At 38.3% G+C, this 20,986-nt stretch overlaps 1 protein-coding gene across 6 annotated transcripts in view; it reads right to left on the bottom strand.

Moving 5' to 3' along the window:
- FARS2 (phenylalanyl-tRNA synthetase 2, mitochondrial) overlaps positions 1-20,986 on the bottom strand; it is a 251,593-nt gene that overhangs the window by 219,375 nt on the left and 11,232 nt on the right. The window contains exon 4 of one of the 6 annotated variants that reach the window (XM_054818758.1): positions 3,207-3,241. The exons of the other annotated variants lie outside the window; for them this stretch is intronic. The gene's annotated coding sequence lies outside the window, so the exon portion shown is untranslated. The remainder of the gene's footprint in view (positions 1-3,206; positions 3,242-20,986) is intronic. 6 annotated transcript variants of the gene reach the window in all.

Raw genomic sequence — 20,986 nt, 5'->3', positions numbered from 1 at the left:
TGTTTGATCCACCTGTTAGCCTTCTACAAAGAGATTACTGGCTTGGCAGATGAGAGGAGAGCAGTGGATGTGTTCACCTTGACGTAAGGCTTTTGACACTGTCTCCCATAACATCTTCATAAACAAACTGATGAAGTACAGATTACATAACTGGACAGTGAGGTAGACTGAAAACTGGCTAAACTGTCAGGCTCAAAAGATTGTTATCACCCACAAAAAGTCCAGCTAGAGGCTGGTCACCAGCAGCGTGCCTCAGGGTCCAATGTGTAACATCTCCATTCATGACCTAGACAATGGGATAGACCGTATCCTCAGCAAATTCACAGATGATACAAAACTGGGAAGAGTGATTGGTATACGAGCCAAATGTGCTTCCATTCTAAGGACCACAACAGACTGGATAAATGGGCTGACAGGAACCTCATCAAGTTCAAAGAGAAGAGCAAAATCCTGTAACTGGGGAGGAACAACTCCAATGCACCAGTATATGCTGGGGCCTGACCAGCAAGAAAGCAGTTCTGCAGAAAAGGACCTGATCGTCCAGATGGATAGCAAGTTGACCATGAAGCCAGTCATGTGCCCTTGCAACAAAGAAGGTCAACAGCATCCTGGGCTGCATTAGGAAGACCATTGCCAGCAGGTCAAGGGAAGTGATCCTTCCCCTCTGCTCAGTGATGGTAAAGCCACATGTGCCCAGCTCTGGGCTTCCCAGTGGGAGGGCCAGGGAACAGCCACAAAGATGATAAAGGGATTGCAGCATCACTGCACTGTCCTATGAAAATACAGGAATAATGATGCAATAATCAAGTTCCAATCTCTTTTGGTTGTCACTATTTCCTCTAATGCATGGTTAACATTAAGCCTGTGTAACAACAGCATATTTAATGTACTCCACAGAAAGCAAAGCAGCATGTCCCCACTACACAAAAATGATTACAGATAAAGCCGTATGTTTTGTGTCTTGCAGAATGTTTTCAAATATTTGGGGATTTTTCGAGAGGAGAGATGATCATTCAACTTCTGTCCTTTCAGTACTTTAAAAATAATTTAATATTTTTGTTTTCAAAGAAAATAGAGAAAAGGGAAAAAAGCCAAACCCAAACAGTATCACACTGATTTCCATTCTTACATACAAGAAGCCAAAAATACTCTTGCAATGGTATTCCATTTCTGCTAGCAGGTATGTGGAGTGTGATAGGTTGAGTTTTTCTAAACAGAGCAGCTGCAACTACTTTCAGATTACACAAGAGAATGTTGTAATTTCTTTAAAGATTGTGTTCATTCCCCTTTACCAGAGAGGGGATGTAGTCACTCTTAGCAACACTAAGAAAAGAAAGGAAACTGCACAGGTCTGAAAATGTCCTGCCATTGAGAAATGCAAGCATGCAACCCAAAGAAAAGCCAATTCAAAACTTACATAATCCTCACCAGAGATGGGTTCCCTAGAAATACTCTGCTCTATGCTCATAACTCTTTATGAAAAAAGAGGCTACAGTATCCATGCAGTGTTTTAAATAAAGGATAACAGACCATTTTCTTCCTGACTGTATTTGATTTCCTCATCTAAGTGTTTAAATCTACATTGGCTCAAACACCACCTACAATTATGCCAACACTTTGTCAAAAATAACTTTTTTTATATATATATAAAAATATATATAAGTCCCACCCCACAACCACTACATATCTATCTATCCTAACACACAGAGTTAGGAGAAATTCAACATGCCAGTATCCCCCAACACCATCTAGAGGGTGTTAGCAGACAGTGCAGTGAGGTGCAAATAGGAAGGGATGAAGACATCATTTGAAAAAGGAGAAAGTCATCACTTACTCCTGTCAGAATTCCTGCAGCATATAAAACACTTTGTTTTACCTTCTTTTTAACACACTCCATCTTCCCTATATATGATTACACATTTCAATGCCCTGTTTAGCTCCTTTTTTTGTATTCTTTTCCCCTAGAGCATTTTGCTAATATTCAAAAAAAAAACCAAACCAAACCTGTATTTTTACACCTTCCTCTTGTGTCATTATTTCTTCTTAACCTTTAATCTGATTGAGGTATGCTCCATATTCTATTTTCTTCCCTCTCAAGGTAGCAAGCTCATAGACAGCCATAGGCATATGCACGCACACCCTCCTGCTTCACAGCCTCCTATTGTTTGTAAACATCTTTCTTTCTCTGGCCACAGCCTTTCATTATTTATTTACAATATATGTTCTTTCCCACTTCTAATCTTCCTCTAGGTTCTAGTTCCTCACCTGTAAGTTGCTGTGTGATCTGACACCAACCCAGCAAAGCATTTATACTTTTCAATGGCTTTGTGATGCTTTAAAACTAAACACCTCCAACTGCTTCAGCAGATCAGAGCAGAATGCTCAGCATCCTGAAGAACCAAAGTTTTCCTTCTATCAACTACATAAATTTTTTTCCCTTCAGGTAACTGCTCTGAATCACTCCCTGGAGAAGCTTCTCTCTCACATACAGTACATTGAACTAACTTTAAGGAATAAAATAGAAAATTAAATACCACAAGACTATTCTTGCACAATCATCCCATAATACCCAAAGATTTAATCCTTTTGGTTTTTTGGTCTCAGATTAACCTGTAATGCATACTGCATGCATGATCAACCAGAATAAGTATTATTTTGGTACATCTATTTCCCAGTGTCATGATACTTATCTCTATTTATTGCAGTAGCCTTCATGCAGGTCCTGGTTAGTTATTGTTCCTCCCTTTATTTAGGAGTCTATCAAAAGCCCACAAATAACCAGTAATTTCATTTCCAAAGTATTAAGAAAACAGAATGAATTTCCTGCTTTAATACTATCCATATCTAATGAGCAGGTTACCATTTCTTCACCTCTCACAAGGCAGGAACAATAGCTGTAATGCTTTAATCCTTCAAGTTAATTGAAAAATCTTACAAGCCTTTATCTACACACCATAAACTTTAATAGAAGTGTCTTCCATCATAATTCACAGGTTTAAGTAGCTATACACATATTCCTCCCCTAAACTCGTACTAATTACTTTGAAGTCTGTAAAGTTTTAGAAGGAACAAACAGCAATAACATACTGGGATAAAATGGAATAATTGTAGAGATTTAAAAAAAGAAAATTAGCTGATTTTTTTTTTATTTGTTTATGCTTGGATGGAGGAGTACTTTATGATATTTGGGGGTGGGGGGAACTCACATTTTCTTCACTGGAGGTATATTTTCTTGTGACCCCTAAAAAAACAAACAGAAGAGAGCAGGTAAATTTGTCTCTTCCTGGTTTGAGACTATTTTAGCAATGCAAAGATAGAAAGCTGCTCAGCTCTAGAGGCCCTTCTCCCAATTCAGAAAGCAAAGTCAAAAAATAAAGCAGAGGTCTCCATCCTTGCCTTTCCTTCCATTATCACATTTTTATAGAGCATCTTATATCACTTGGCATTCTACTTAACGTCTCCAGCTTCTGGAACGGGAAGATGAGAGCAGAAACCGAGCTTTCATTTTATAAGTATACTTTCCTTATGGAAGAAGCTTAGAAATGTGGATTTGTAATTTTCCAAGCCCAGAACAATAAAGCTGGCTGGCAACTGCAACCACCATACATAAAGATTTTGTTTCAAATACACAGAAAAATAAGTCATGGTTTGAAACTATCAGTGTATAATTTAATTAGCTTTACCACACATGAATTAGAGAGCAAGCTCTGACAATAAGAAGCACAATTAAATTCTGTTTATGTTTCCTGCAAATGAAGCATGTATGGTTTGTAATCTTGGTTTGAACATATGGGAGCACTCTGATCCCTTTCAACATCCATGAGGAAAGAAAAGGTGAGAAAAGCCCAAGCCACACATACTGTGGAAAGGGACGCATCTAGAAAGGAAAAAACACTATTTTGGGTAAAGTTGGGGTAGGGAACAGGGTTGAGATAGAATTGTTCCCCAGTCTATAAACAGGCCTTGATTTGGGATAGATCCAATCCAGGAGCTGGTAACAAATTTGCTGCAATGGATAATCATTAATATCAGTACCATTTACATATGTGTGCATACACATGCACAAATTATATATATATGTATTTGATTATAAGCTGTTGCTCATTTATGCTTTTCTCTAGTTGATTGAGGAACTCTACTATCCAATCTCTTTCTCTTTGAAATTACCTGGGAACTTGTGATATAATTTCCATTAACTGAAGTATTTACAGAGAATGAGTATCTCTCAAAGATAGTCCTTGCCTGAAGTTATTGGAAAGAATAGATGAAATCCTTCTGACCGTCCCACTCACACTGTCAATCTAGATAATATAATGCTCCTTCCTACTTTCACATCAGCACCAGCTGAACTTTGCTATTTTGTATTAAAAACAACAAGGAGGAGAAAATCATATTTTAAGGAGCTAGAGAACTGCAGGTTCACGTGCATTTCCCTCTACTTATCTCCTCTCTAGACGAGTTTCTTTAAGCTGAATTTCCAAGCAGGGTGAAGTTCTAAAATATTTCATTTTTTTTATTATTATTTTCACAGAATGGTTTGGGTTGGAAGGGACCTCAAAGATCATCTAGTTCCAACCCCCCTGCCATGGGCAGGGACACCCTCCACTAGACCAGGTTGCCCAAAGCCCCATCCAACCTGGCCTTCAACACTTCCAGGGAGGGGGCCTCCACAACCTCTCTGGGCAGCCTGTTCCAGTGCCTCACCACCCTCATAGTGAAGAATTTCTTTCTAATATCTATTCTAAATCGACCCTCCTTCAGCTTAAGGCCATTACCCCTTGTCCTATCACTACATGCCTCTCTCTTTTCAAAAGACATGAGTTTTATCCAAAGATCTCCCACACTAGTATGCCTTCTCCTCTCCACCATGCTGCAATTCTTCTGTAGATAATACCAGTATCTCAGTCCTTTATGAGAGCAAAAGACAGAACACTGACCTACGGGTCAGATGCTTCATGTAGCCATATTGGTTTAACTGACAGTAGGATTGAGCCCAGTTACTTAAAAAAGCACCAAGTAGAAGATCAGCAGTAAAGGAGAACACTTTAAACATAAATAAAGATGTGCAACAGCAGCAAGAGAAATTTAGAACTGACAGACACTGTCTTTCAAATTTGCCTCAATTTGAAGGGCTCATTTGCCTCAAATGAGGCAAATGGGTAAGTTTCACCACAAAACCTGTTAAAAATGCTCACTCACAAAGCATTTTGTTAAATACAGATTGACCATATGTTTTATTCCTCTCTTAAAACTCTTCTATTTCTACATTATTAAATAAATGATTGTAGGAATGCCTCAGTGTTATTAGCTACATATGTCAGCCTTGATTCAAGGAAATAATTCATTATATACACCATTAGATACTGGGCGCTTTGTGCTGCAATTTAAAGTGGAAAGATCACACCTGTTGCTGATCACTGCTTTGGTCTCTATACCTTCGATCTTCTTCCAAAAGATAGCCTATTTTCTATCTGCTAGGCAAGTTTCTCTACAGGTTCAAGTTGGAATAGAAAATGAATTATGATCCTCAGCTGTCACACTCATTTAGCATTTTTTGCATTAAAATCTAAATGTTCTTTACCAATCCATTCTGTGACCCAAGTGCTGCCTCATTTCAGAGGTCAGTGGAAAGTCACAGAAACTGACTCCAAACCTTTCCATATCAGCAGTCTACCTTGGACTTGAGATGGGGGGGCTTAAACTAGTGAAATAAAAACAATTTGGACTCCAGTGATGAAAAAATATATAGGTTCTCCCGCAAGCAGTTCTGACTGACACAGATGGAATACATATCACTGGCCCAGATTATCGATGTTAAAAATCAGGTACCTAGGTTGACTTTCCTTTGTATAAAAGTCCCTCCTGAAAGCATCGAGATCTTTTTTCTGTACTGACATTGGGGGGGGGGGGGGGAGGCGGGAATCATTCAGGTCAAACTAAATTCAACTATGTTGACATGGTTCTCTATTACAAATGACAAACTACTGCTATCATCACTTCAGTTTGCTTACTGTAGTTTAAAGCTCAATATTACAGAAATGCAAAGTCAGAATAATTTATTTGCGTAGAGAAAAAAATTACTATGAATTCAAAGCAATGGATAAAACACGTCATTCACCATAGGCAAACTGGCCTGCAGAAAAGTTGCAAGAACACAGTAAGAACTCTAAAAATGTAAATATATGTACGTATCTATAAATTTCACTCTTTGTTACCCAGTAGCTTTATCACTGTGGTTTACATTAGCTCTCAGAGGTCTCAAGCCATTGCTGACTGAACTGATTACAATAATCTATTGTTAGTATAAATCCCAGAATAGCTATTATACTACCACGCAGAAAAATAAAGTAAAATATAAAACTTCACACCAACAAAACAAAAAACCTGATCTGTAGTACTTCACTCTACCTCCTCAAATCTATCATGTCATTTATCTCTGTACCCTCTGTATCACTGGCAATGGCTATTTATTAAAATAGCAGAGGAAGAATAGACATAAGCAGAGGTAATGAGAAAATAATGCAGCAACCATAATGAGGATAATGTGCTGCTCAGACATTTATTTAAATAGATGGCTAGTGGCAAGAGAAACTCTTTAACAGCCACATATAACATAATACAGTAGAGAGCAGAGGGAATCATACAACTAAAAAGAAGAGGGGAAAAAAGGGCAGGGGCAAGTGAAGAAATGAGAGTGATCTGGTAATATTCAGTGTCCGAAAAGAAGCAGCTGGGAGCAAGAGCTGCAAAAGGATGCACTGACAGTACAACATCTGGGGGCGAAAGGAGGGAGAGACAGCTCAGATGTCTGCAAGGAAAAAACATTTCTATTGTTTTCTAGTAAACATATTCAAGAAAGGGGAATTGGAACTGAAACTCAAACTACATACCCTTTATGGTACTGCCACTAGGCAGTAAGATCAAGTATATGAGTGCTCCCAAACCTTAAGAGCAACATGACACAATAATTTTAGGTAGCCAGTAACAAACAAGTAACTCCAAGTTCAATATGATCAATTTTTTCAGTTTCTCCTATACCTGTGCCCACATATAATATGTACTTAAACATTTAAAGTTCAGCTGTGCATTCATCTATATTGACTCTTCTTCTAGTGTTGCCTATATCAGTTTTAGTAACATATTAAAGAATAAAATTTGCAATCACAAATGGAAATCTGGGAACAAGGTCCAAAAGCTTAGTACCAGCTCTCTGAAGGGATAGAGAAACTGAACTCTCTCAGAAGCTGTTTAGGAATACTGCCCGAGTTAAATCGCTGTGGTTCTCGCCAGCGCAGTTTTACACACACCAGACAACGGCTCCCCACTGCACAAGAAGATCCATTGATTTCAATAACATCCACCAAAGATTAAGTTTGGACTCATCAGAAAGGTAGGTGGAAGACCGTGGCTCTATGCCAACTACACGTTCAACAAAAGACAACAGAGAAGTCACAGTCTGCATGTACCACACTAACATCCAGGGTCTCTCCAGGGGACTTCCCACTCCCATCTCTCCATCCACACATGCACAGAAGTGGCTTTGCCCTCCAAGGCAAGGCAAGTAGGATGCATTTGCAACGAGGGAGGAAGAGAAGGAAAACACGGGGAAACAAAGCCATGAAACAGTGGCCTGGCCCTTCAGCCAGGGAAGTTGTTTGGTCAAGTATATGCCTTTTGTTGATCCCATTCTTAATCCAACCAGGTGATACATCTTAAACTAATACATATGAAAACTGCATATATTCAAAAGACTTACTAAGAAAATGGAGCACATTTATCATAATGAAAATACCCAAGTGAAAAGACTTCAACACGAATAGTGAGCAAGCAGTGAAAAGAAGCTACTGGCCTACTTCAGAGATGCATGCTCATGACAGGTGTGGGTTAGTCCTACACAGTTAGCTCTAACACAGTCTAGATAGTCTCGCACACTCACAATAGAAGGTTTTGCATTTTAGAAGAATGTTTCCCATCTCATCTCTTCACAGAATAAATTGTTGATTAAACTTTTTAAAATGCATTTTGATATAGATAAAGCTTGTGTTTTAATCATTTGTGTGACAAATTTCAGTTGTTCTGCTCTCTTGTGATGAGAACAAATGCAGAGGATGGATTCTCACTTGTTCTTCACTCTTAATATTTCAACATAAAAAAAGAGAACTGCTATATTAATAAAAGTGGTAGCATAGTCCACTAAAGACAAGCATAATTTAGCATTGCATGGATTACTTCATAAGGACAGGCTGGGGAAAATAAAACTCAAACTGGCTACAGAAAAGATGACAAAAACAAGATATCCTTGAGCCCGATACTCAGCAAACATACAAAGACTTTGCATCAGCCCCTACTGGAGATCCCTTAGTGACTTTAGAATAGAGAAAACCAAAACATAGACACAAAAAAAAATCCAGCAGATGGCTCTAAATGAGGAGAACAGAGACAGGTGACTAACTAGTCTGAGAGGAAGGAAAATAAAGTGGGAGCAATGCCATGGTGTTATCATTTTTGTTGAGCCACCTGGAGAGGTAGCAGGCTGATCAATGAATGCCAAAAATGAGTAGTGCCCATCTGCTCACCCTAATAAATATCCTGTACTAGATAAAATATAAAAGAATACAATTCCCTCAGTACTATGCAGATGCTTTCAGCAGACCTGTTTAAAATATTTATTTGGGTCTTACATGGCTTAACAACTACTTGCCATGAAGACAACAGTACTTTAAGATGACCCTTGGAAGTACGTGGCAAGTCAGTAGCTGTAAGAATTCACAACAACAGAAAGCTCTAACAACTTCCTTCTCAATAAGCAAAATCTGTGTAGCTATCCCTGCCTTCAAAATGTCTTTAGAAAGATATCACCGGCCAACTGAAGGGACTGATGACAAAGCGCTAAGCAGGAGAGGCAGTTGAGAACTTAAAAAGTTAGTACTCCTCTGGAGATAACAGCAGTGGAAGTCATCCCCATTAAAAAAAAAGAACCATGGCACAAGCTCAGTGTACCTCCTCCACTGGCTTCCCCAATTATCATCCTTCTGCTGATTCTAAATGTGGATTGAGAAAGGAGATCTGAGTTGGCAGCGGGTGGAATGAGGAACACTCAGGTCCCTCATACAGTACCACTACACAACAAAATGGGATGGAAGAGAAAACTAAAGCATACGGGTTGGTTTGCCTTCATGAATTTGAAAGCAAAATGCCTCTTTTGCACCAATCTTTATTAGCTCCAAACATTGTTTTTGCAATGAATGCAGGCTTAAGAGTCTGGAGCAGAAATTCAAACTGACCTATTTCCAAGCTGGCCTTTTGATTCAGAGCTATGTTTATTTTTCATAGATGACACATGCAGCTGAAAAAAATCCACCTGTTCTGTTTAAGATCATCAATTCTACCTCCTCAATAAAAGAAATTCAATCACATAAAACTGTCTGGATTCACATAAAGTTATCCAGAACAGGACAGGCCTTTATACATTCACAACCATCTTTGCAAATACAAAGTTATCATACTATTTCAGTTTCCTTTACACTAGGACCCGTTCATAAATGTGTCATGCTAAATTTAGCTTTTCATATGGCAAAAATGTGACACAAACTTAAAATATGCCTAAACATGTATGAAGAGAAAAAACACAAAAAGCACTTTCAATGAACTACAAATCACAAAATGTGAGCAGACATGTGTCTACACAGTCAAAAGTTCTGTACATGTCTGTATGCAGGAGGCCAGAGTTCCTTTCAGTTACTAGAACAGATTTTTTTAAAACTTCCAAACAGCATTTTTAAAAACCACCCATACTAAAATGAAGCAAACAGATACTCCACTGGATGCAACACAGAAAAGCTATGCACCACTGAAAGGTTATTTGTCTGTTCAGTTTAATATTGAGGAAACTTCAATTTTGAAAACATGGGTTATTTTGATTGTGTAAATTCCTTCAAACTTGGTTGTCTTCAAAATTTTGTATCTCAACAAAGCTACAAAAAGTCTGACCAACTATTCCTGGGACTGAAACGAGATACTTGGTAAAGGTGCTTGACACTTTGAGAACCAAGTACCAGTTGCAAAACACAGCTCCTCCAGCTGTAGCCATGCATATTATTGCCACTGTTTTATATTCCCTGCATTAGCATGAACCCACGGTCAAGTACTAAAAAGCATCTAACATGAATTGGTTCATCCGTGAACCACACTTTTTGAAATAATGTGGGTTAAGAGTGGGAACTCTCAGATACAATGCCAAACAGATAACTATGTTTAAATCCAAATTAACAAAGCCTTCCACCAAAGCAAACTTTCGAGGTCAGGTTACCAGTTTTTAACTATAGCATTTATTCACGTGACATCTCCTTTCTAGTCCAATTTAAAAACAAACAGCTGTTTTTATAAGTATTTTTATGAAAGAGTTGGAGCAAAGCCTGCATCACTGAAAACTTGCACATGAAACACATGTCCTTAATTTTTAACCTCTATTATAAAAATCCATCAGGAGAAAATTTAAAGTCCCTACAATGCTAATCATCCAATGTGAGTTGCAAAACAGTCCTTCTATTCTCTCCTTTAGTTTACAGCATGTTATTTTAAAAAGATCTGTGTTTCAATATAGTAATGAGTAAGGTACATTGCTGTGGTAGACAGATGTTGCCCATGCTACAAGAGCAGAGGCAGCCAGTGCCCGCAGCCAAATACTTTTAAAAAGGCCTTGGATATCGCTTTGCACTGTTATAGGCTTCTCCTCATACCCCTGAGAACAGTACAAACCAGAAGTTATTTAAAGATACAACATGTTTTCTCATTTTCTCAAGCATTAAATTGTTCTCATTATGAAAAGGAAAAAAGCACGCCCATAAGCGGTATCAATGATGTATAGTTACACAGCCCACCGAGACCATTTCATATCCTTTTATAATGGTCTTGTGGGGACTGGATTCATCCCCGAGCATGCCATCCTGCCTCTAGTGTGCATAATACTCTTAATTTATTTAAGAAGAAACTGTAATCACCCAAGCAGATATATTCTTAAACTTTAACCTTCAAAAACATTCCACTTTGCTAAAAACCTGCTCCAAAAAAACCCCACAACACAGTTTCAGCATTTTCTTAAAAAGCAGCTGTGCATGAGAGCAGCAAAACTTGACTCAATTCTCCAGGTCTTAATTTTACCCTGCAGTTTAGTTTTCCAATCTGCCTTGCATTTACATTTGATTAAGTACAGCTAGCTAGCAAGAATTATTCTACCCACACCTGAAAATATTTCAGCATTTTAGAATACGGGCTCAAAAATCTTCCTGGAAAGAAACATTTCTATTTGCCTCAGTGGAAGCAGGTTCAGGTTTTGATCTCGTATGATTTCTCTTTGAGATGAAGTTTTACTCTATGTATCAACCATAAATTGTTACAGCTTTGTTCCACAGATCTTTTTCTTGAATGTATCCAGAACTATTTGGTATCTGCACATCACAATGCAAAACCAGAGTTTTTCTTTCCTTTCCATGCACATCACCAGACTTAATAATGGTCAGTGCCAGCCTCCCTGAAAATAAAGATCTTGGTAACTAGCCCACCCGTAACAATTACACTTCTGGAAACCACCATTTATAGCAGTACAAGCACCAAAAGGATCTATTCCAATTTAAGTATCTGAATCAGAGCCTGAAGGGACAGTAGCTTGAAGAAGGTATTAATTTCATATAAACAGAACAATCACTGGGTAATCAATGACACAGTAAGTACAAAATCTCTGTTTTGTCATGTACCACTGAATCTTTTTATTAAACTCATTTTGCCTCAAAACACAGGTTTTTTAAGGATAACAGCTTTAAAAGTACAATATTTACCTGCTTACAAAGGTCCCTTCCTAAGAGAGTGGACATCTGAAATAGAATTATTTTAGCCACATTGGAAGAACCAATTAAATACATGAAATCTTTGCTGATGCCAGCATCAGGTTATTTCAGCTCCAAGTTTACCTCAGAAACAGACTCTTTCTAGTCCTCATGCTGGTGAAGTCCAACCAGCCTACTATCAGACAGGTGAACTCTGTTCACTGTCCTCCTATACCAGGAAACAACTTGTGCCAGATGAATCAGAGGGGTTGTTTTTGTTTTTAAGCTGTTCTGTGTACCCACTCTAAGCATATGAATCTAATTATTTGGCCTTATAGTGTGCTAGGGGGAATTTTGTTTAAATAATTCTGGTTTTCCTGGCTGGCTTGGAAAATGAGGAAACTTCTATGAGCAAAGCAAACAAATGAGCAAAACAAAACAGATGCTCCTTCTGGTGCACAGTAGATGAAAGTTTTCAGCTACCCAGACATCCTTAATTATTTTCAGCAAATAAGTCATCTGGGTAAAGTTGCTTATTGTAGTAAAGGTTCTGCATGCCTCTGTTGAGTTAATCTCATCTTGGAGCACTCAGCATTTCATTAATAAATAGCGCATTTTTTTTCTTACAAAATATCAAAAAGAGAGCAAAGGCAGGAAGTGAACCTAACAATATCATTTTCTATAGCATCTTGACAAGCCAAGAAAAGGAGCCTTTCAGGTTTTTATGCCACTTGTAAGACATCCTGTTGCTACTAAGCAATGGCAGAGAGCTGTCTTAGCTGCAAGAGTCAGCCCAGAGCCTTTACCCCTGAATACTCAAGAATCAGCTTTTATAAAATTATTTGTGTTATTTATTACTTAAGAAGAAATGATGATGACTAGAAGATGCAAAGATCACTTGCATTATACAACACTCATCAGTGTCTGGCAGACATTCATTCTCCAGAGCTGGCTTATTTGTATCTAGAATTTTAGTTAGGATCAACAGAGAATACAGGTCTCTACCCTCAAGACTTAGCATAAACAGCTTTCTACAGAAAGGATGCTTCACATCTTGTTCTGTTTATGCTCTGGCTTCCTATGAGGGTAAAAGCTAGAGAGCCTAGTTCCAAATGCAAATCAGAGGTTATAAATGTCAAAAGGTGCTGGACAGGCCATCAGAAGTGAAGCTCTATTAGCAACCATCAGTAGGAAATAGCACCACAGTTTTCTAAGAATTTTGTATTCACATCTGATGAGATCTTTATGTAATATCATCGGTGATGCTCTAAACGCATACGGTTTGACAGCTACATATCTTAGGTACTATGTGATATTACATTTTAAGAGTAATGTATAATAAGACACCATTTCACAATGTAAATATATTACTGAATATATGCTTGGCAAACTAGCATCTTGAAGGACAGTCTCTAAAATACTACTAGTTTGTCATCTTTTTTTTTTTCATACAGAACCTCTTATTTCAAGCAATGGAATGCAATTCAATTTGAAATCACTAGTATTCTTTTTTTAAAAAAAATCAACTTACTCTGATTATTTCCAATAACAGAATAAGGTCACCTAAGTCCAGGTTCTGGCTTGATCACATACACTCGAGACACGATCTCCAAAAGGCAGGCTGTTGCCATGACGGGCACGCAGCCTGTTTCTGCGCATGGGGAATGGGGACTGGAAAAATACATCCTCCTTTGTCAAACCACTTCAAGTTGCATCGAGAAAGATTTTTTTCCACGTACTATGGTGCTCAGGCAAACTGGCATCACACGGCCCACTGTACTAATTGTTCAAGCATACATTGGGATATTGCCACTGCTCAAAAAAACTTGAGTAAAAGCAATGGGAAAGGGATACAGAAAATACAGTGAGAGTTGCATTTATCCACCACATTTTGGAATTGCATTAATATCCCCTGGTATGGGAAAAATGGATGACTCCAATTCTTAAAATGGGTAATTAAATACTGCTGTCACTGTGGCTTCCTCTGACTGGTCAGGACTACCACAAAGAGCAGCTTTCTCAGTACAAGAAAAAAATTAGAGAAATGGAGTTTTAAACACCCTTCCAAAACTGCACAGCTAAGCAAATGAGCAGCATAAGACAAAGGTTTTGTTGAACCTTGCTCTCAGGACACACGAGCCCTCTCTTTGGGTTCAGCCATTCCAACTTAGCCCAGTCCAGAAAGAAGTTTGAGCTCCAGGATAACATGATGCAGATACAGAGCCCAATGACTTAGCCACTGCAATGCTCTTCCACATCTGGGTTGCTCACAGCATGCACACACTTGTTTAAAATCCCAGTTATAACTCCTCCACAGAATTAATGCATCAGTTATACTGAGGGTCTACCTCCCACCTTCTAACTTCTCAAGATGGTTACAGTCTCCTGAGGAGCAAAACTGCCCACAAGGAAAGCAAAGCCTAATGACAGCAAGATATGGACAGTCACAGAACTGGGCTTAGGGATGACCGGACTTAACACCTGCTAAAGATGACAATAACCCCAGGACCAGACTCCTTTAGAAATGAATACAAAAACTTTACTTCTGTAATTCATAGAATTACAGAATAATAGAATAATTTAGGTTCAAAGAGACCACTGGAGGTGATCTAGTCAAACACCCTGTTGAAAGCAGGATTGTCAGGGACTTATCTAGGTGGGTTTGAATGTCTCCAGGGATAGAGTTTCCACAACCTGTCTGGGCCACCTAATTATAGCTAATTTGAATTTAATGCTCTCCGCCATGAGTCCCTCATACAGAGGGACCAGCCAAAATATATTTGCTTGCTAACAAACAAAACCAAACCTACAGTTGAGCTAACTCACATTTTCAAAAAAGGAGAATGAGCAGAGACTATGCATGCAGAACTTGGGAAAGATTCAGAGGTACATAAGTATCTTGACAAGTCACACAAAGAAATCTCACATTTATACATCCACTTCTCAGGTCTTAGAAACCTCGTTTTCTACCTACCTTGTCTATGCCTGACCTGAAGCACACAAACCTTTTCTTCTCTTTCCACACCTAGCTACCAACACAATATACTGATAGACTTTGCAACTCTAAGGTAAAGACAACAGAATGCTGCAGAGCTGCTTACCCACAACATAAAAAAACCGGAATATGATGGAAGAATACACAGCAATTTCTACAGTGAAACAACCAACCAGAATTAAAAGAGTCAAAAACTAATTGATTTCTTGGACTTCTGTTCATAAAATGATTTTTCTTAGTTTTGGATTTATATTCCAAACATCTAGAATATTTCTACTTCAGATTTTAATTGTGCCAAGGGAGGTTAAAATCGCAAAATGAGAACAGCTTTCCTTTAAAAGTTATTTAAGATCTCATACACCACCAACAGAGATGTTCATTTGAGGAGGAAAGTTGATACATTTATGACAAGCTATTGTGTACTTTTCCAGCTGATGGCAACATGCTGACAGTTTTAAAAGTAGACATGTTACTGTAAGGTTCATTGTCTAAGCAGCCTTTTCCCTCTGCAGCAATGTAACAGCTTACATTTACAGTCTATTATCATTTCTATGAAATTCCAACATTTGCTAATGATCTCTAAGACTGGGAAAAATAGCATCTTCTGTCTCGAGCCTTCTCTTGTAGACACACTACTCTTCTAAAATAGTCTAAAAGACAACACATGCACTACTTTCTCATAAAGCATCCATTCTCAGTTCTTTTAAAATATGTCAGACAGCACTATTCTCTTTTCCACTTCCGTAAGATGTGTCAGCCAATGGAACATAACTCATCCTCAGGGAAAGCAGTTTAGAGTAAGATTTTTTGCAAGCAGCAGAACCCACAAAACTTTATTTCCTCTATGTCTGGAGGCAAAGCTTGTTTGCAGATTCAAGTGACAAATTCATTCTGCTACCTCTGCTTTAGCTGAGGCATTAATAGGGTCTTTCTCCTTTGTTAAGCCCTTTATTCTCACACACCACCTGTAACTTGCTGTCTCTGGCGATCTGGACACCCCTTGTGAAATCTAGCTAAAGATAAGTAGAAAAAGGAGGGCCAATAGCAGATGTACAAATACCATCTCACAGCCCTCAGTTCCTTAGGAATCTAGGCTTAAAACTGGAATTTTTAAGAATATTAAACTCAACCCAACAGTGTCTTCAAAAAGCAATGGCAAAACATAGCACCCAACAACAGCTTAAGTTAAGTAGCACTCTGGTTCTCAAAAATGATAAACTTTAGTCTATTCTCACTGGTAGAGGTTGTTGCTAAAGAATACACAGGCAATCTGCTGCTCTGGGGACAGATTACACTTACCTAAATCCATTTCACTTCTTTCATATCATTCACTCAGGATACTCACTGCTTTCACTGGGCTGCAACACACTGAAGTGTGAACAGATTGATTAACATCCAGAAATCTGAAACAAGCTGCCGTTACATTTCACTGTAGATGGACAGGGATTACTAGACAGACTTTGTAGAGTCCAACCATATGTGTACAGAGGGGCTGTGCGACAAACTGCACATTTCTCTGTGGGTGATCCCGAGCAGAAAAGTGTAACTGCTTTTTAAAGGTCTGCTTTTTCAAAGGCGTTGGGAGGTATGACAGCAGTGATAATTTTTTGAAACAGTGGATTACACAGACACAATAAGCTACATCAGAGCCAGAGAAGTTCGTGAACTGACATATTCAAGCGCAATAAATCAAATCCCAATTCCTAATTAGTACAGGTCAGACAACTATTCTCTAATTATATCCTTGAAAGTTTTGTGGCAGTCATTGAACAGCAGGTTTGTGAGAGTAAGACTAGTACAATAATACTCTGATCATTTACCTATACTGTTTCAAGATATAGCATGAGCAAGATATCTTGCGTCAAAATACATTGAATAATATATTAAACAATATTTTTCTGCTTTTATTTCTGTTTGACACCAAAAAAGCAAACCACGTATACATTTTCATTCTCCTGTTTCTCAGATTTGTACCTTAAAAATATTGTTCTCCTTCTTTTAGAAGTTACTGATTTTTTTGAGAAACAAAGGCAAGTGAGAAAAATAATTTGCTTACCTAGGTCCCTTCTCAAATGCAAATGCAGAAGTAGCAATATAAGCTCAATCAGTAGCTAGAGAAAAAAAATAACTACTTAGATCACCTATTCCATTCCTTTTTCTGAGGTCTGGATCACTCCCTAAAGCACACAGAGATATTCTTGTAATACACGTCCCCAAAATCATTGTAGATGATACACAATCACACATCAGCATGGCCTGAGCACGTTATGCTTATTTAAGGTGGTAATGTCTGCCTCAAAAGTAGCATATGTTCTATGCCACGTTGCAGTTGCTACAGAAGCTTTTTTTTTTTTCTTGTAAACAGCAGAAAACCTCTGTCTCTTGTTGGTATAACATTTAATATTGCTTCAGTAACTCTTAAATGCCCCTGAGGAAAAAGAAAAATGAGGTTCCTTTTAACACTTTAATACTGACACAGACCTAATTTTTTTAGGTTAGTTTTCATTGACAGGTATGCAACTGACACCTTAGAGAACCCCTATTTATTGTGCTAAAAATTGGGTGCAAACTATCAAAAGTATAAGCAAACCCAAGTGACAGATTTATGGCTAGTTACACAACTGCTAAATTCAGAAAGGCTTATAAGCTAACACCTCACTTTCTACCTTGGTATTTATACCTACTATTCCTATTTATGCTATTAATGTATCAGAAGCCTGGTAGCTTTCACAAACTCTTAGGCAGTAAGTCATTCAGACTCACAACAGGGTCTGCCAATATTTCCAAAGCAAACACAGGACACACCTACGTGGAATCTCTGTGTTCAGTATCAATACCCACAGCCAGCTCCCACCACCCTTCCTCACTTGCCCCAGACAGTGTATTAACTTCACAAATTGCCACAGCTAAAGCATTGGGGCAGCTCACCTAATAAAGTAAAATACAGCATGGATTTATGTGATAGAAATCTGGTTAAGGGTGAAAATGTTTCAAATGCATGGATGAGATACTTGGCTATTCTGAATCATGACTGTGCAATGGCTTTGCCTACAAAGCTGCTGCAAACTTGGCTTGATGCAGAGACGTTTCCTCTGGTTGTCCCTCAAACTCCCATAAAATGTAAAGGTACCTCCCAGCATGAAGCTTTACCCAATTAAAAAAAAAAACCCACACGAAATCACAATGACAGTATTACTAGAGATACCTTCAACACAATCCATGATGAAAATATACTTAATTGGACAACTAAACATTTGACATTAGAGAACTTCTTTTTTGCTCTCAGGCAAGGACAATGTATAAAAAGTTTGCATTTTTAACCCTTAATGTTAAATATAACTTAAGTCATGGGGTTTTTTTTCATATGGTTAAAAAATAGACATACAATAAAGTTATAATCTGCTTCCTTTTTTGGCATAAAAATATTTTCTATCACATAGAAATAGATCTGGTTTATGTGTAATATAAGATGATCAGATATGATGTTATCATTAGCAAGAAAAAGAGATTTAGCAGTAAAGTGTCTAGCTTTTAAATGAAAGTCCAGCACTAGGAAAGTCAACTGTGGGTACTTCTGCACTTGACATATCCTAGATATACAAGTATATTGGTTTATGTAATTACCATCTCTGTAGGTAAGACACTAGAAAAGCCAACATACCAGCATTTCCCAAGCTTGCTACTAATTAAATCATATGCATACAGGTTCAATTCAAAGATGATCAAAGTTAATGAAAAAAATTCCCATTTAATTCAATGAGCTGTGGATCAGTTCCAGACAGCTAGCTGCTACTCCATCCTCTTTCTTGTTTATCAAAAGCACTCCAACAGTGTGAAAGTGAAAAGGACTCCATATGAGCCTACAGATTTTGTATCTCCCCTCAGATCTGAATTTTAAATTAATTATTTGACAGTTGACTACATTACATACAATTAAGTAATCTTTTCCATAAAGCTATATGCCAACCATGTCCTGGGGTGCATCAAGCACAGCACTGCTAGCCGGTCTAGGGGAGTGATTGTCCCACTGTACACTGCACTGGTGGGGCCTCACCTCGAGTACTGTGTGCGGTTTTGGGCGCCACAGTACAAAAAGGACATGAAACTATTGGAGAGTGTCCAAAGGAGGGCAACAAAGATGGTGAAGGGTCTAGAGGGGAAGACATATGAGGAGAGGCTGAAGTCCCCTGGTTTGTTCAGCCTAGAGGAGACTGAGGGGAGACCTCATCACAGCCTACAGCTTCCTCTTGAGGGGGAGCAAAGGGGCAGGTGCTGATCTTCTCCCTCTGGTGACCAGTGACAGAACCCAAGGGAACAGCATGAAACTGGTGACAGGGGAGGTTTAGGTTGGATATTAGGAAAAGGTTCTTCACCAAGAGGGCGTTTGGGCACTGGAACAGGCTCCCCAGGGAAGTGGTCACAGCACCGAGCTTGACTGAGTTCAAGAAGCATCTGGACAATGTTCTCAGTCATATGCTCTGATTCGGCTGGTCCTGTGTGGAGCCAGGGGTTGGACTCGATCCTTATGGACCCTTCCAACTCAGGATATTCTATGATTCTATATTAGAGGCTACTCCAGGTTTTAAAGGAAGATAGACTACTACTATTATTGTTACATCAATAGCTTTAAAAAATTTCAACTATTTCTTTCACATACAGGTTTACCCTCATTATAAATAAACTTATGTACCACATCCTTCAACACTGCAGCAATATATTGCCATATTTGAGCACTGAAAATGTCAGTCTAATGTACTGGAAATAGACCACTAAATTTAAAAGCTTCCCTAAGATTAACAGAAAGAGTCCAAAGTCAAAGAAATAAAGAATGAATGTTTAGCTCAAATAACTATCTATTTTTAATTACATTTGAAATGCAATGTCACAGTTGTCAGACTTCAATAAACTGGACATTACATTTATGAAACCTGTCTGAATAGCCTTTCATTCAATTTTTGTTAATAATGCTTTTTCACATGCTATTTTTCACTAAATGCTCGTATTAAAAGTAAGAACTTGATTTCAGCACCTCAGAACTCAGCTCCCAATGCTGCACAGATGCTTAGTTCTGTCTTTGTAGGCAGGATTTCAGCAGATGTCCATTCAGATCAGCCTAAAGGCTCTCATTCATTTAAACCAGATCTAGACAGGAGTTGCTGTAAAATCTTTATTTGGGAATTCAGTATATGCATCTCTGCTATTAGTCATCACAAACTATCTTCAATCTAATGAACATTGCATAGGAAATAATGAAAAAATAATCTTTTCTGTTCAAGAATCAAGAGTCAGTGAAATGAAAGCTGAAGTTGTTGGCTCTCCACAGGAGAAATGGTTTCTATGCCTAAACTTCACATTCCATCTATACAGGGACACAAGCTTAAATGAAAAATGGTGTTTAGACATAGTCTCAGTAAAACTTGTGTATGCAATGCTGCCTAGTTGGCCACCTTAGATCCTTCCTACTATAAGACAGATTTTAGACATTTCTTGTTGGAAAAGGCATTTTCTTCGCTCAAATCCACAACATTCAAGTTCAAAAAGTTTTGTAGGTGTAACCAAAGAGGTCTGCTCTTAGCACCTCCTTCTATTTCATGTTTAATGTGGTTCGCTAAAACAACAGAAAGGGAATGGTGTTACGACAACCTTTATCATCACACCTTAGGTCTCCTTTGCTGTAGCTACTCGGAAGCCCCAGATATCTGTGCCATGCCACTGGGAACCTTGTGACCAGGGAGTCTAAGCAGCAGAATTTTATTCCCATACAGTGCAAAAACAGCCCTTGCAGAGCCTTGAAATCCAGAATTGGAATGTGAAATGATCTCCCAGTCTGCTTGACCCTTCTCACTCACCCCCATCTGAGACTAAAGAGAGAGGTGTCAGGAAAAGATAACTGAAATTCCTACCATCTTTTGTCTGCTTCACTTTGCCAGAGATTTCTGTAGAGCCACTTCTAGATATCCAATTAAAAATTATGCTAGCAGGTTTTTTTTTACTGGGTCCCGATGTGTAAGAAAGTGTTCTAAATTCAGCTCTTGACTGAGTACAGACATAGCTTCAGAATAACAGACTATTATAGTTTAAGATACAATGAGTAAAAATTGATTCCTATAAATTTACCCAGGGGCTAATATTGCTCATGAAAAACACTTGGGAGACTTTCCTCTGCTTC

This window comes from Grus americana, chromosome 2 (genome assembly GCF_028858705.1).
Source record: "Grus americana isolate bGruAme1 chromosome 2, bGruAme1.mat, whole genome shotgun sequence".
NCBI lineage: Eukaryota > Metazoa > Chordata > Aves > Gruiformes > Gruidae > Grus > Grus americana.
The sequence above is the reverse complement of the archived record's forward strand: the minus strand, read 5'-3'. Positions and strand labels throughout refer to the sequence as shown.